Raw genomic sequence first — 14,236 nt, 5'->3', positions numbered from 1 at the left:
CTGATTCTTACAGCACTTTCTTGAAAGTCCTGAAATCCTAAATCTAACGGAAAGCCTACATTTAAATATGCATCTCTTACTCATCACTTTAGTACCCAATAGCCTCCAGCTAAACAAACACACACAAAGACAAAATTACCGTAACACAGAATAGTACAGGAGATATGGTGGGGATATTTCCTTCTCCCTAATGTTTGCCCAGCCTCCAACTAATTTCTTCTAATGATGGTTGCCAAGGCTATTACTCATGATCCTGCTCCGTGATGCTTGTTAGATATCCTCTGTGAAGAGTTGTTCTCTGTTCTCTAACTGACCAAAAAGGTCCTAAGCACTTCTCTCAGACAAAAGCTGCTGATACTCCAATCTTTTCTCTTAATCACATTCCACATCAAGGAGCCACTTTAAAAACAAACTCAGATGTGGAAGCAAGATGAAGACATGCATTTTCCATTTGCAATGTTTTGGAGATCAGATTTCATGCTTGGTAAACCAGGTACCCTTTTCTTTGTTAATGTCCTTCTTGAATTAGATCCAGGACACATCTTCCTCATTGTGTCTCAACCTTGCTTTTACTGTTATAGATGGGACATGGGTGTTTTAATGTGTCAGTTTTCTGGATTAGAGAACCAGATAACTTTTTATAAATGGCATCTCATTAGAGAGTAGAGAAAAGGAGGGAACTAAAACCCAGCTACGTGAAGAGTTATATTAAGAGTACGCTCATTGTCTTGAATGATTAAGCATTTTCACTATCCAGCAGAAAATTTAATTATTCTGTCAATAAACCAGCTAAAAGACAGCCTTCCATCATTAAACTCTTGTAGATACCATGGTGCTATTTTCTTTAAGTTATAGTAGAATTTGCCCTATTTTAGGAAAGGCTTTTTAAAAAGGAGGTATTTGTCCACCCTGGAGTTCAAACTGCTGGGATATACTGCACTTGGCAAACTTTCACTGGAAAATGCCAGTCTGACAATATCATATTAACTTTATTAATATGCATAAGTTTGAGCAGAAAGTAATTGTGGTTTTCCAGAAAGCCATAAGAGAACATTTGTCGCAGTTTCCATTACCAGTGACGCTGCTTAGCCTGAACTGCCTTTCTGTAAATTTTGTTGCGCCTTTGCAAGACAGAGGTTTGCATCAACACGACAGAACTAGTTAATCTCCTGGCTGAGACAACTTACTGTTGAAAGCACTTCTCACCCTGTTTTGAGTGTGGTTTGGAGCAGAAGGCTGCCTGTTCATACTTTAATACCTGCTTTTTGTTTTCAGTGGTTCTTTGAACTTGCTTATGTCTGTATCAGTTTTCTCACCCGTAAAAACTGGAATAACTCTTAAAAACTCTCTAGAATGATTTTGTTCATTGTTTGTGAAATGAATGATATTACAAATATTCTTGTTTTATTTCCAGTTTGGCTGTTATTTTTCCACCTGTCACTTGAAGCCACTGAGCTATCTGTATAAGCCCTTCTGAAGGGGCAAGTAAGAAATGTGTTTATCTTCTGGTGTAGGATCATCATGACCAAAGAACCTGTTGTATTTTCTGATGTACCTGACTATGGCTGATTAGAGATGTCTTTTTACAAAACAGCTTTGTCAGTAGTCTGGTTTTGTTTTGAATCATAGAAGAACAGAATATCTCAAGTTGGAAGAGACCCATAAGGATCACCAAGTCCAACTCCCTGCTCCTTACAGGACTACCTGAAACTAAATCATATGACTAAGAGACTCATCCAGATGCCCCTTGAACTCTGACAGGCCTGGTGCTGTGACCACTGCCCTGCGGAGCCTGTTCCAGTGAACAATCACCCTCTCAGTGAAGAACTTGTTCCTAATGTCCAGTCTGAGTGGCACCCTCCTCCATGCACTCATATCTTTAAATAATAACTGTATTCCCTAACTGAATGCCTTTTAAAGTAACTGCATTTGGAAAAAATATATATCGTTTTTGTAAAGTTAAGAAAACATCCATACCAGCTCATCAGATTATTGATACTCGCTTTATGAAAACCTCTTTAAACACTTTTTTATTCAGTCATAGTTTGTTTGTCCTCAAGCCAATTCAATTCACCTGGGAGGTGAGTCTTTCTGATTTTATTTTTGGTATTTAATGTAGTCTACATTGATCTCCTCAAAGTGCAATGAAATCAAACAAACAAAAAACCCCAAACAATCCCATACCAAGAAAACACATTGAAAATAATTTAGAGAATAGCCCTCTTGGTTGAACAGACTGAACCCAAGTATTTTGCTGAATTTCATGTTGTGTTATAAAATGAATTTGAGTCCCAGCAATATGTATTCTAGGTTATTTGCCCAGTAGATTAAACAACCATAAATATTGAGTGATTCAACTGAGCAGCCAGTGCTGGCTGGAGTGAATAGCACGTTAACAGTTACTGGAGCTCTAGGAAACACCAGAAAATTGTGCCTAAGTAAGCTTGCTAAATTAAGTCTACTAAATGCTATTTTTCTAAATACTTAAATTACTTATTTTACTAAGGGCTCACCTGAGAGTTTTCCAATGTGATTAAAACCCCTCATGGGTCACAGACTAATTTACTAAAGCTGTGGAGGGAAACACTGGGAGGGGTAAGGAGCCCTTCCAGGGAGTCAGGACCAGCCAGCCATCCCCAGGTAGGTGGGAATAAGACAGGAAAATCACTTCCTATCGTGCTGCAACTGGAATCTCTCTCTCATCAATAATCTCTTCTGAAATAAGTATTTGAAACTGTGAGGTAAAAAAGCAAGGATAATTATGTTGTCTCCGAGACCCCTCACAAAAAAAGTGTTCATATTTTTATGGACTTGGAGAGATACTTCAGCATGCTCTCCCTTATTTCTGCTTTCAGGTATTGTTCCTTCAAAGAATGCTTTATGGGAAGATACCACTAAACTACGTAACACTACTAAACATATAACATTGCTGCTAATGTTCTTTGGAAGTAGTCTATCATATCTTATTTAATTTCAGTGGTATTGTACAATGAGTCCCAGGCTCAACATTTAACTAAATTGCCCAAAGACACTCTTCCAATCATACGTAATGTACAGTAAGTAACTCTTGTCTCAATTGCCTGGGAACATATTGCAGAACAATTCTCAAGAGAAAAACTAGGGCTGAAATATTTTCTCATGCACCTTCCATCCGGGTGACATTCCTCTCTCATTGCAGATTTGCCCCCAGCACGACCGAACGGATGCTACCCTTTTGCACCCATGTTTGTTTGTGCTTGCCTCCTGTTGATATTTATGAGAGCCGTTTCCGATACCCTTGCAGCATCATCTTGATTTTGGCAGAGGTTTCTGTGTGTTCAGGTTCCAAAGGGGATGGAGAGAACACAAGCTGCCTCCAAATTGAAGGAATCAGTTTTCATTTCTGAAGTCAGACAGGCTTTCATTTATTGCCTATTGACTCCATAGAGAGATAATAATAGCGTTGCTGCTTTCAGTGAAAAGGACCATTACTGAGGACACTGCACTCAGTCAAGAAAGACGCCAGACCTCCTCTTCCCCAGACCACTCTTCACTCCCCAAGTTACAAGCTGGGCTCTCTCCAAAAGCACCATTTGCTACCTGGCCAGCTCAGTCAGAGCGCCAGGGCGTAGAGAGGGTATGAGTCTTTTTGGACACCGTTCCAACAAGCAGAGAGAAAATGAGAGAGCGCGCACAAACCTTCTCCAGAGGCTCACCACATCAGTGGGAGGAGGAGCTGGCAGAGCCAGCTGCTCTCATCCCGCCAGCCCGAGGAGTCACCATATGTTTGGCTGCCACCCATGCAGCCAACAATCCTTGGAACGAGGCACCAAATTTGTTCAGACTCCTCTTGCTAGCGCTGACGGACATCCAGCCTTTTCAGGCCTCGGCCAAGCTTTAAACAGACTGTACTGGAACCGCTGGGCTCCATGAATCAGCTTTGCATTTGCAGAGTCTGCCCCCAGTCCTCATCAGGCTCAGCCGAATCGTACCCAGTAAGGCAACAGACACCTGACAAGATTTACCAGTCACAAATCACTAGGTCCAGCGCAGCGCCCAACCCAGAGGGTTTATCCAGGAAGGCATCTGACGTCCAGCTAAGTGTCCCCAAACAGGCTCAGTACCTTCTCTGAGGTACTTAAACCCTGGAGCACAGTTAGGGCAGAGCACTGTTACTCTCCAAGGACTGTCCAGGTCTTTTCCCTACCTTTCCTTTTCCCTTGGAAATCTGAGATAAGAAGCAGCATAGGAAGTAAAGGAGAATAAGTATCTTTCTATTTGCTCAGTTTTTAAAAAAAGTTAAAATAATAACAGTGCCTTTTGGGACACTTCCCTTGAGTTTCAGAGAAATAGTATCTATTCTTGTCCTTTCACATGCTAAATAAAGTTATCATCAGTTAAAGTACTGATGATACGTGATTTGCCATTTAACTGCAGTTACATTTTCAATGAAACACTACTATTACAAACTTACTCTTAACACAGCAGTCATTCAGAAATTCTTTTAGTCTTGGCAAAGTATTTTGGGTTTGTGTGGTGGGTTTTGGTAGCAGGGGAGGTGCTGCAGGTGTGGCTCCTGTGAGAAGCTGCTAGAAGCTCCCCCAGCTCCAAGTTGGACCCCCCTCTGGCCGAGGCTGAGCCCATCAGCGACAGTGGCAGCGCCTCTGGGAGAACAGATTTAAGAAGGGGAACCTGCAGTGAGTAGGGGGATTGGAATGTGAGAGAACAGCTCTGCAGATACTGAGGTCAGTGAAGAAGGAGGGGAGGAGGAGCAGGGAAGGAGGGGATGCCCCTGCAGCCCGTGGTGAGATGGCAGGCTCTCCCCCCCCAGCCCATGGAGGGGAGTGGGGGAGCAGATGCCCACCTGCAGCCTGGGGAGAGAGGAGCCCACGCTGGAGCAGGGGGATGCCCCCAGAGATGGCCATGACGCCATGAGGAAGCCCGTGCTGGAGCAGTCTGTGCCTGAGGGACTGCAGCCCGCAAAAAAGGACCCACGCTGGAAAAGTTCATGAAGGACTGCAGCCCGTGGGAAGGACCCCAGGCTGGAGCAGGGGAAGAGTGAGGAGTCCTGCCCCTGAGGAGGAAGGAGCGGCAGAGACAACGTGTGAGGAACCGACCCCAACCCCATTCCCCATCCCCCTGCGCCGCTGCGGGGGGGGAGGGGGAAGGTAGAGAAAACAGGGAGTGGAGTTGAGCCAGAGAGGAGGCAGGGGTGGGGGGAAGGTGTTCTAAGGTTTGGGTTTACTTCTCATTATCCTTGTTTTGATTTGATTGGTAGTAAATTAAACTGATTTTGGTTTTCCCCAAGCTGAGTCTTTTTTTTTTGCATGTGACCATAACTGGTCACTGATCCTCCCTGTCCTTGTCTTGACCCATGAGCTTTTCTTTATATTTTCTCCTCATCATCCCACCAGGGCTGGGGTGGGAAGGAGTGACAGAGCCGCTTTGTGGTGTTTTGTTACCAGCTGGGCTTAAACCACAACACAAAGATAGGTTGTAAGTAGATGAAATAACTGCAAACACTCAAAAACCTACACAATTGTTTTGCTAGAATATCTGACCTTTGATCTTTTAGTAAAGCCTATGTGCCCACACCAGGTTGTGCCCAACGCAGAAAGAGTAGTATCTCCAATACTTATGAAAGTGTTTTCTCTTTCAGAATCTGTTTATATTTCAATCTCAAAAAATTACTAAATTTACTTGCAAAACAGTAATGTGTTACAGATTCTCATTTTATATTTGAATTTATATACTTCTCAGAAATAAGCCATCTAAGAACCCCACAGCAAGCACAGTCACCCACAAGAACATGTTTTGGTTTTTTTTTTTCAGTTTACAACTGAGTAAAGTCAACGTGGATACAAGTGGCTATGCTTCCTACTTTAACTTTTGAAGTTTCATTCTAGATTAATTGCCAAATAATCATGTTGGCTCCTTTCTGACACATTTTTAATACATGCTTTCTTTTGCCTAAATCTTGTATTTTAAGATTGCAGTTAATGACATGTGCGTACCTTTTCCACAAAGCAGTCTCTCTGTAGTATGAAGGAATGAGGTAATCTACTCTAATACATGCAAAAATGCAGAACTACATATGCTGACAAATCTTCACTGTCACTCTGCACACTTAACTTGAACTGTTGCATATTCTCTATGAGTGTTTTGTTGTAGACTTTTGTAAAAGATGCTGAATAAATCTGTGTTGAGCAATACAGAGCATCAGAACGTACTATTGCTGTCCACCCACACTGGCAGAAAGCCACTGAGTTTTCAGTTGTTTACAAATGTTTTCAATGATAAATCTCTTTGGTATTTCCCATATGAAATTATGCACTCAAACATATGCAGCATACACTTTGCTGCTCTAAGCGCTACAGCAAGTGAGATGAGAACCGTCGGAGAGACCTCAATTTTGGTTGCCCTTCAACATACACATCTACACTTGTGGTTTTGTTTCACAGATTTTTAAGATCATAAGGCATGACTGTGGTAGCATAACTTGGTTCCTTACAGCAGTGCAAACACCATTCACCTATTGCACCACTGAAACTGTAATGCCCAAATTATATTATCTTTCCAAAAGATTTTAAAAGTTTAAATTATAGGACTCTCCATAGAGTAAGGTCAGACATAAGCTTCCACAAAACACAACAAAAATCCAAACCTGAGGTCCTATAAGGATTTTAATATTACCCACTGATATTTTGCAAAGATGATAAATAGATCACTTCACCAGAAACATTTTTCTAGTCTGGATACAAATCAACCTGTTCCATTTAGTTAGGTGACCTAATTATCGTAAGAATTTAAGAAAGCCAGATGGGTCAAAATAAGCCCAGGTGGTCTCAAGCCTGCCAATTTACCAAGCTTATGTTTTCATTTTATTTGAATAAAAAGTGTCCATCATTCTTTGTCAGAGGTGCACTAAGCTGCTGTGGTTGTTTGTCATCATTTGTATAAACGCCAACCAAGTTACCTGTCATTTTGCAAATATTGTGGATAATAGGCATTACTTGAAGCAGCACAGGCCTGATTAACAAGAAAATTGGTGGGTTTTTTTTAACCTATTCCTTTCCTTTTCTTCTTGCACAGTACTATATTAATTTAGAAATGGATTTTTTTCCACACACTGTCTCACACACAGGCAGTACCTTCAGCTCATTAGACCACAAGGTTCTTACTTTTTCCAGGGCATCAGCAATCAGCCTCTCTTACTGCCTCATCCAGGATTATACAGAAGGAGTCTGTTTGTGATCTACCCATACATGTAAAATTGATTACCAGGCTCACACGTGCCTCCCTTTCCATTTCAACCATGTTTTATAGCAATGCACTTTTAAATATGTAACAAATCTGTTTATGTGTAGAGAGAGCAACCATTTTATTTCAAGACCAGCTGGAGCCTGTGAAAAGGAGACACAAACACAATCGTCTCTCATCTAGACTTTGCTTATTTTCCTTGTCTTAGCTATATTTTTCTGTACATAATAGTAATTGGATAGCCTGAATTCTCCTTCTGAGATCTAAATATAATCATTGCTGAAGTCTTATCTTTTTAAAAGATAAAGACACTAAGTTATGCCAAGTTATTATAACCGCAGTACCATATGTGAGAGACTGCTTCTTTTTCCATACAGAGCAGCAAGGACACTTCCTTTTAAGGCATAATTCATGGTTTCGAATTAAGATCGCCATGGTGACCCTAGGACACTGCCTTACCAGCTGGAGACAAATCTTGCCAAGTGGGTAAATATTGCAACTCAAAAATACCATTTTGCACAGAATAATCGAGCACAATAAAAATTCAAAATTATCATTGTCCATATTTGCTGTAAAAGCCCTGTGGACTCTATGTGCAGAGATCTCTCCTAGACCACATGGGACAGCATTGGCTTCCCAGTCCCTTTAGTCCCTGCTGCTGGATTTATTTTTTTTTTCCCCCAAAAATGTCATTCAGCGTTTCAATGAGATGAAGGGTATTAGTATCCCAACCAATGAGGGAAGGGACAAAACAATGAAGGAATTATTTGAATTAAACAAATAGGAAGTAGGCTTTCTCTCACACTAACTTTCACAGCAACTTAAGGCTAAATGCACACAAGAACATACGTACCTTTTAACACAGCGGGACAGGTACTCACACGCTTTCTGTGCAATACACGGGAAGAACTTTGCACTTGGCAGGGAATGTCACACCTGAAACAGTCAGTGAGAAAAGCAGATGATGGCAGTGTGGCTTAAACCTCCAGCCTACACAGAAAGACCACCACCCACAGCCACGTCTGAACCAGTTAGGCTGTGTGTTATTGGGCAAAGCAGCCCTAAAGCGCTGAGTTCGGAGTCACCCAAACAGCTGGCGTGTAACGCAGATCCTGCAGCCTACCCTGTTCTCCACGCTCTCATAGCTGCTTTCTCAGCAATGCTCAAACTACAACAGTTGCATCTTCACCGGTGACCCAGAGCACAGGTCTGCAGCAACCAACACCAACCAAAGCCCAGACTACGCTATACTCGGGACCCACCTCTGCAGCACCATGCATGTCATCATGAGACAGTCATTAATTTTCAGCCAGATCAGCTCTTTGAGCTGTTCCACACTATCTTTGTTCAAGAAACAGCGGCAGCAAAGAGCACAGGCAAGACTGCCCAGGAGGGAGGGAGGGTGAAGATGGAAAAGCAGCATACTGGACTTGGATGAAAGCTAAAAGTTTAAAATAAATAAATAGTTAAAGCTAAAAGTTTTTTAAAAAATAAAACCCCACCGTGATCAAACCTATCTTCAGGACAAGAGCTTATGACAATTCTTCCTCACAAAATAAAAGTATATGAAAGTATAGTGGGTACTTTTATCGTTACCAGAGCTATGAGAAACCCCAGCAACAAATCTTTGTCTTCCCTGGGACCTTCAATTTCTTGTCCAAACCACTAGGCTACCATACAATTTCAATTTTTACCATTGAAGCTGCTGTCTTTGTTTAACGTTTAAAACACATATTTTGAGCCACAGAGAGAAAGAGAACAAATGAGAGTTGAGGGGTGACCGCCTGGAAGGGCAGACAATTGCTTTTCAGCGCCTGTCGCAGCGTGCAGCCCTCTTTTTCCTCTTCCTGTATTTTTGTATTTTCTCTGGAGTCCGGTCTTGTGTGCGTGTTCAGATAGGCAAACCTCCGCAGCACTGAGGCCCTGAAATGAGTTAGGCAATGGATTGCTTGCCTCCCCATCATTGACAGACTTTGGTGTGACCCGGCACGGATATTTTCCACATCTAGAGAATTTAATGTAGTATTTATGCGGGAACATTTAAAGTCAATCATGTATATGTCAAGAGTCATTGGCAATGCTACAAGTCATAGACATAAAATCAATCAACAAGTAGACATCCATGTTTTGAGGTTCTACATTTAGGATTTAGATGATAAAAATTATGCTAGATGAATTTACAGTTACTTAAGAGACTTTGTAGCTCTAAACCTTAGTATGCTTAAAAATATTTTGCTTCACAAACAGGTAAAGAGAAGTCTCACTCAAGTCACGCAGCTTTCTTCTGTGACTTTGTAAACTTCTGAAGTTTACCTGGTATTCGTTGTATGTGGTCATTATAAGGATAAAAGTCCTTCAAGAGATATCGAGGTTATGTATAAGGGGTGCTGTTGATTCATTACGTAGTGCTTTCTTCTCTTGAATCGGTACTAAACCAAAGTCATGCAATGAAACTAGATGCATGGTGATACTTTAAATGCTTCATGTAAGCTGTAAAACAGTCTGCATGGTCTTTTCTCACTGTATCTCCCACAGTGCTGTTTGGGTAAGTGGTGGGAGAATGTGTGCACTGGTCAAATTTCAGCTTGGGTTAGGTTGTTACCCATTTCTATCAGAGTGTCCCTTGAGTTTTAATTAAACAAGGTATTATTTACCAATTCTGTTGTAAATAGTTTTTGCAGTATGGTTTAAACTGTTCCTGTGCGTCTCTTCAGAGAGGCTTTTTTTCAGTAGCGAGTTAAATGATCCCAGAATACTTTTTTCTTTTTTTTTTCAAGTGTGCAGTCATTTATGATTCTAAAGCTCTGAGGATGTAATGTGCAAGAGGGTTGCTAATCATGAATTTTTTTTTATTGATTGAAGTTACAATATTATCACTTCTCTTTTTTATTTATATAAACTGCATTACAGAATATGTTGCAGGACAACTTTTATGTGCAGACAGAGTCTGACCCTGGGCTCCTCTTTCAGGCACAATTTCACTCCTTTCTGTAACAGTCTGCATTGTTGAAAGAAAACATATGTATACTCTAGTCTCCTAGGGATCTCAATTTAGGTAGTATGTTAACCTAATGCTAACTAAACGAGAGCGAGCTCTTTTTGCATTTGTTCTTTAAAGCAACTTGGACCAAACTCCACATGTTGTCCTTCCTGACAAAGTTTAAACATAAGATTTTCTTCACAAATCCAGCCTTTTTTTTTTTTTTTTTACAGCTTGCAGGCAAACTTTGGCTGCTTATCCTAGTCTAGATGCTGCACTATGGCAACTTTATGTTTCATATATGCAGCTGACAATCAAGGTTTTCAAGTCTTCTAATCTTTGGAAGCATCGGACATTCTCTGCAGGTTGCAGAGAAGAGGAGGAAATTAAATTTCCTGGCATTTTCTATGTATTTCAATTTTTCATTAAAAAGAGATAGGAAACCGTAAAGGTTAAATATTTTGTGGTAGCTTTTGTTTGCTTTCTATTGTTGTTCTTAAACCAAGTAATTATAAACCCGACCAGGGTGTAGAATGCAACAAAGGCATTATTGACAGCCACATCCTCCACATCCTCTCAATGTGTTTATCCTAATGGACACCAAATAGTAAAGTGCAATGCAGTGGTTACAGAAATATTTTAAACACAAATTAAATAAGTGGTCAAACAACCCACTATCTCTGATCATTATTTCAGTACATTTTGGGGTTTATCCATTTCAGAAGTGACTAAAAAGGAAAACATACATGGAGTCTGGAGAAAAACTAGCAGTTGAGCATCCATTAATGAAGCTTTGTGTGTTTGTATTTGCTCAAAAGTCTTACTAATTTCATCTATGGTAGCAATGACAGAACCACCAGCACCTAGTAATAACCAGTATTTTGGCAATTAATATTTGCTGACTTTCATGACTTTTTCTGTCATTACGATACCAAGGAGCAAAACTTTTTGGCTTCAAGGATAAAACTGTGCCAAGCATTTATAGAAGTGTTAGCAACCTAGTGCTCTAGCCGGAATAATCATGCTCATGTTTGGTGCTTAAAACACATCATCAACTCCTAACCCTCTATTAGTTGTCAAAACATAGCAAATCCAGATTTTTTTATGTATATATATATATTTTATTTTTTTTAAATCTGTGTAATATCAGTTTTCCCCGTTCTTGACATCGAAGAGATTTGGTGCTAGGGTCTTCATATATGTGTACACACACACACACACATATACATATTTCTCTCATTTATAAGGGAAGCCTGAGAAAAAGAGGGACTCTAAACTGAGTAGGATTAAGAGAGATTTTTTCCCTCATTTACCACAATCTACAGATCTTTTAGCAAGCTCCCTATCTGTAATAAATGCAGCTCAAACTCCAATGCATTTCAGATATAATCTAAGTAAACATTTTTGCTCCTGGAGACTGGTCTTATAACTGGTCTCTTTACATGATAAGACTCTTGCAGCAATGCACATACCAAATACTATTACTGTGTGTTGGTACAGAAATCCCCTCTAGGAAAACCTTACGTATTTTATGATATTTGGATGCCTAGTGCTACCAGAGAAATTCATTGCAATCCATTTTTGCTAGAAAGCCCCCTCTGCAAACAATGGGTCTTTAAATCATTGAGACTATCCATGTGACATGGGCCAGTGGGCATAAACTGATTTAAGGATTTTAAATTTAAAACAGGTTGGTAATCCTTAGTGGATGATGTGACTGTGAAAATGGAGCTTATCAGGCTGCCCTGCAAGTCTGTAGACAGTGCAAACCAGTCTGAGCCTGAAGGTCTAATGTTTCCTCTTCTAGAAATGGGAAGCAATATCTATCTGCATTAATTTACGAAGGAGGAACCTACACCACTTGAAGGAGAGTTTCATTCTCGGCTGCTAATTTCGTAACAGCAATGTGCTACCCACGTCAATAGAAAACTAAAATAACTTCCAAGTTTAATAGCTATTGTCAAACTACCATCTTCACACACTTTAACACAACCGCCAGTCCCCCCCCTGCCCCGTACACCTCACGCACCATATGTGCCCGGGCTGGAATCAAATAACCAGTGATTTCCTAAGCAGACATGAGTTTTGTCTTGGGACTTGCTCTGCCTGAGCCTCCCTGTCCCGTTCTGCTCCTGTGCAAAGCCAGCGGCAGGGAGGTGCAGCCGGGCACATCAGCCCTTGCCACCCCACACAGTCACCCAATAAAAGGCATTGAGCGTGGGGGAAATTCAGGAATCCAGCAGAGCTTACAATTACACATGAAAAATTAGGGCAAGAGAAGATTTGAGGAATGCGTTAACTAGACCCAGCTGAAGACGTAGAAACTGGGAATTTCAGCCACGGGCAACGCTATTGGGACACCGCGTACTTTGTAAACACGGGAGTACAGCTGCGCAGAGTTAGAACATGGGGAAGACTGACTTAAGGGAAGCAGCGTTAGAGAACCGAGAGGGAAAGAGAACGAGGTGGGGGTGAGGGAGCTTGGAAAGCAGGACTAAAACTGGATACTGATGACGAGGGAGACTGGGGCGGGGGGAGTTGAGGTGAGGCAGAAACAACTTAGCTGAGGAGGAAGCCATGCCCTCATGAACTTCAGGCCTTGGTAGGACCGCTACAGCATCTAGAGTGGTTTCAGAGTCAACCTGACTTTGCTGATAAAGAGGCAAGTCTTGGGATGAACGTGGGGCATGAGACACTGTCAGGGAGCAGAGCTGCTCCAGGGAGGGGAGCAAGAGGCAGGCCAGGAGCCGGAGCAGTCCCACCACAGGCAGTACCCTCCCTGACAAAACGCCGTCCTACAGTACCTGAACACAGCAGGCTGGGCCAGAACGGGATCCATTGACAGGCCCCAATACGGCAAGGGGGCAAACGGGGGTGAGGGTCTATCCAAGGACTCCTGTCATCAGCAGCGGGATACGGGGTTGGAGAGGCTGCTATAAAGCAAGTCCCGGGCCCATCCGCGAAGCAAGGGCAGGGACCACCACTCACACAACACCTGAATGCCCCAGGCTGAGCTTAAATGAGCTCCGGAGCCCTTGGGGTGGGGGGGAGTGGAAGGGTGGGACCCAGGTGAGGCTGGCTGGGGCCATTAAGGCCTATTAGTGGGAAGGGGGGGGGGGGGGGGGGGAACAGGGAAGAGGTTTTCAAATATTTGATAAATGAGACGTTACGACTTCTTCCTTTCAGTAACAGACATCAGCTCGATGAGACTGAGGTTTTGTTGGCATTCAAAGGTGCTGTAACAGCTCTCCAAAACAGAAACAGAGCCTCCGTTGCCAGAGGATCTCCTTGTACCAATGCTGGTAAGCCAGTTCCCTTCAACGTGTAAGTCATATTGACAAAATGACACCTAATATGGATACTTGGTTAGAAATCTGAGGTCCTGGTATTTCTAACCAGCATAGCCATACTCATGTGAAGTGTAATCAAGTTGAGAAACTCTCCATTATTCAGGTGTCAACAAATGCCTACGTGTCTACAAATGTCACATCTACAGCACTCTGAAACCAATAATGAGATAAAAGTTTCCTTACACATAGACCAAACAAATAAATCTTATGCACACAACAAAATTATGGCTTTTTTAGGTAACATTCAACAGGATTTTTCTATAACTACCATTAAAAAACACCCTATAGAGCACTTTACAAGTGCAATTCTCCAGAATAAAGGTATGTGCCAGTTTTAATACCCAGGTTCACTTGGATTATTTCAACAGTTTTTCACACTTCTGGTAAAAAATATACCCTATAAAAATTATGCATCTGCAGCTCTGAATGAAAGCCCAAAATACCAGGTTTTCTGGCCATCTCTTAATAACTTACACTCTCCTGAAATGAGCATCAGGAGTCCAGAACCCACCCATATTTTTCAACTGTAAATTCAGTTTCTTTACTATTACAAAAATCTCCCTGTGTATGATAGGCTAAACAAAAATGTTTTTGAAAAAAAGGAACTTAAGGGAACACACTGACTTTTATCTGAGAAATAATTAGTTATACCACCCCCCCAGTGGTG

This window comes from Buteo buteo, chromosome 1 (genome assembly GCF_964188355.1).
Source record: "Buteo buteo chromosome 1, bButBut1.hap1.1, whole genome shotgun sequence".
NCBI lineage: Eukaryota > Metazoa > Chordata > Aves > Accipitriformes > Accipitridae > Buteo > Buteo buteo.
Note: the sequence above shows the minus strand (reverse complement) of the source record.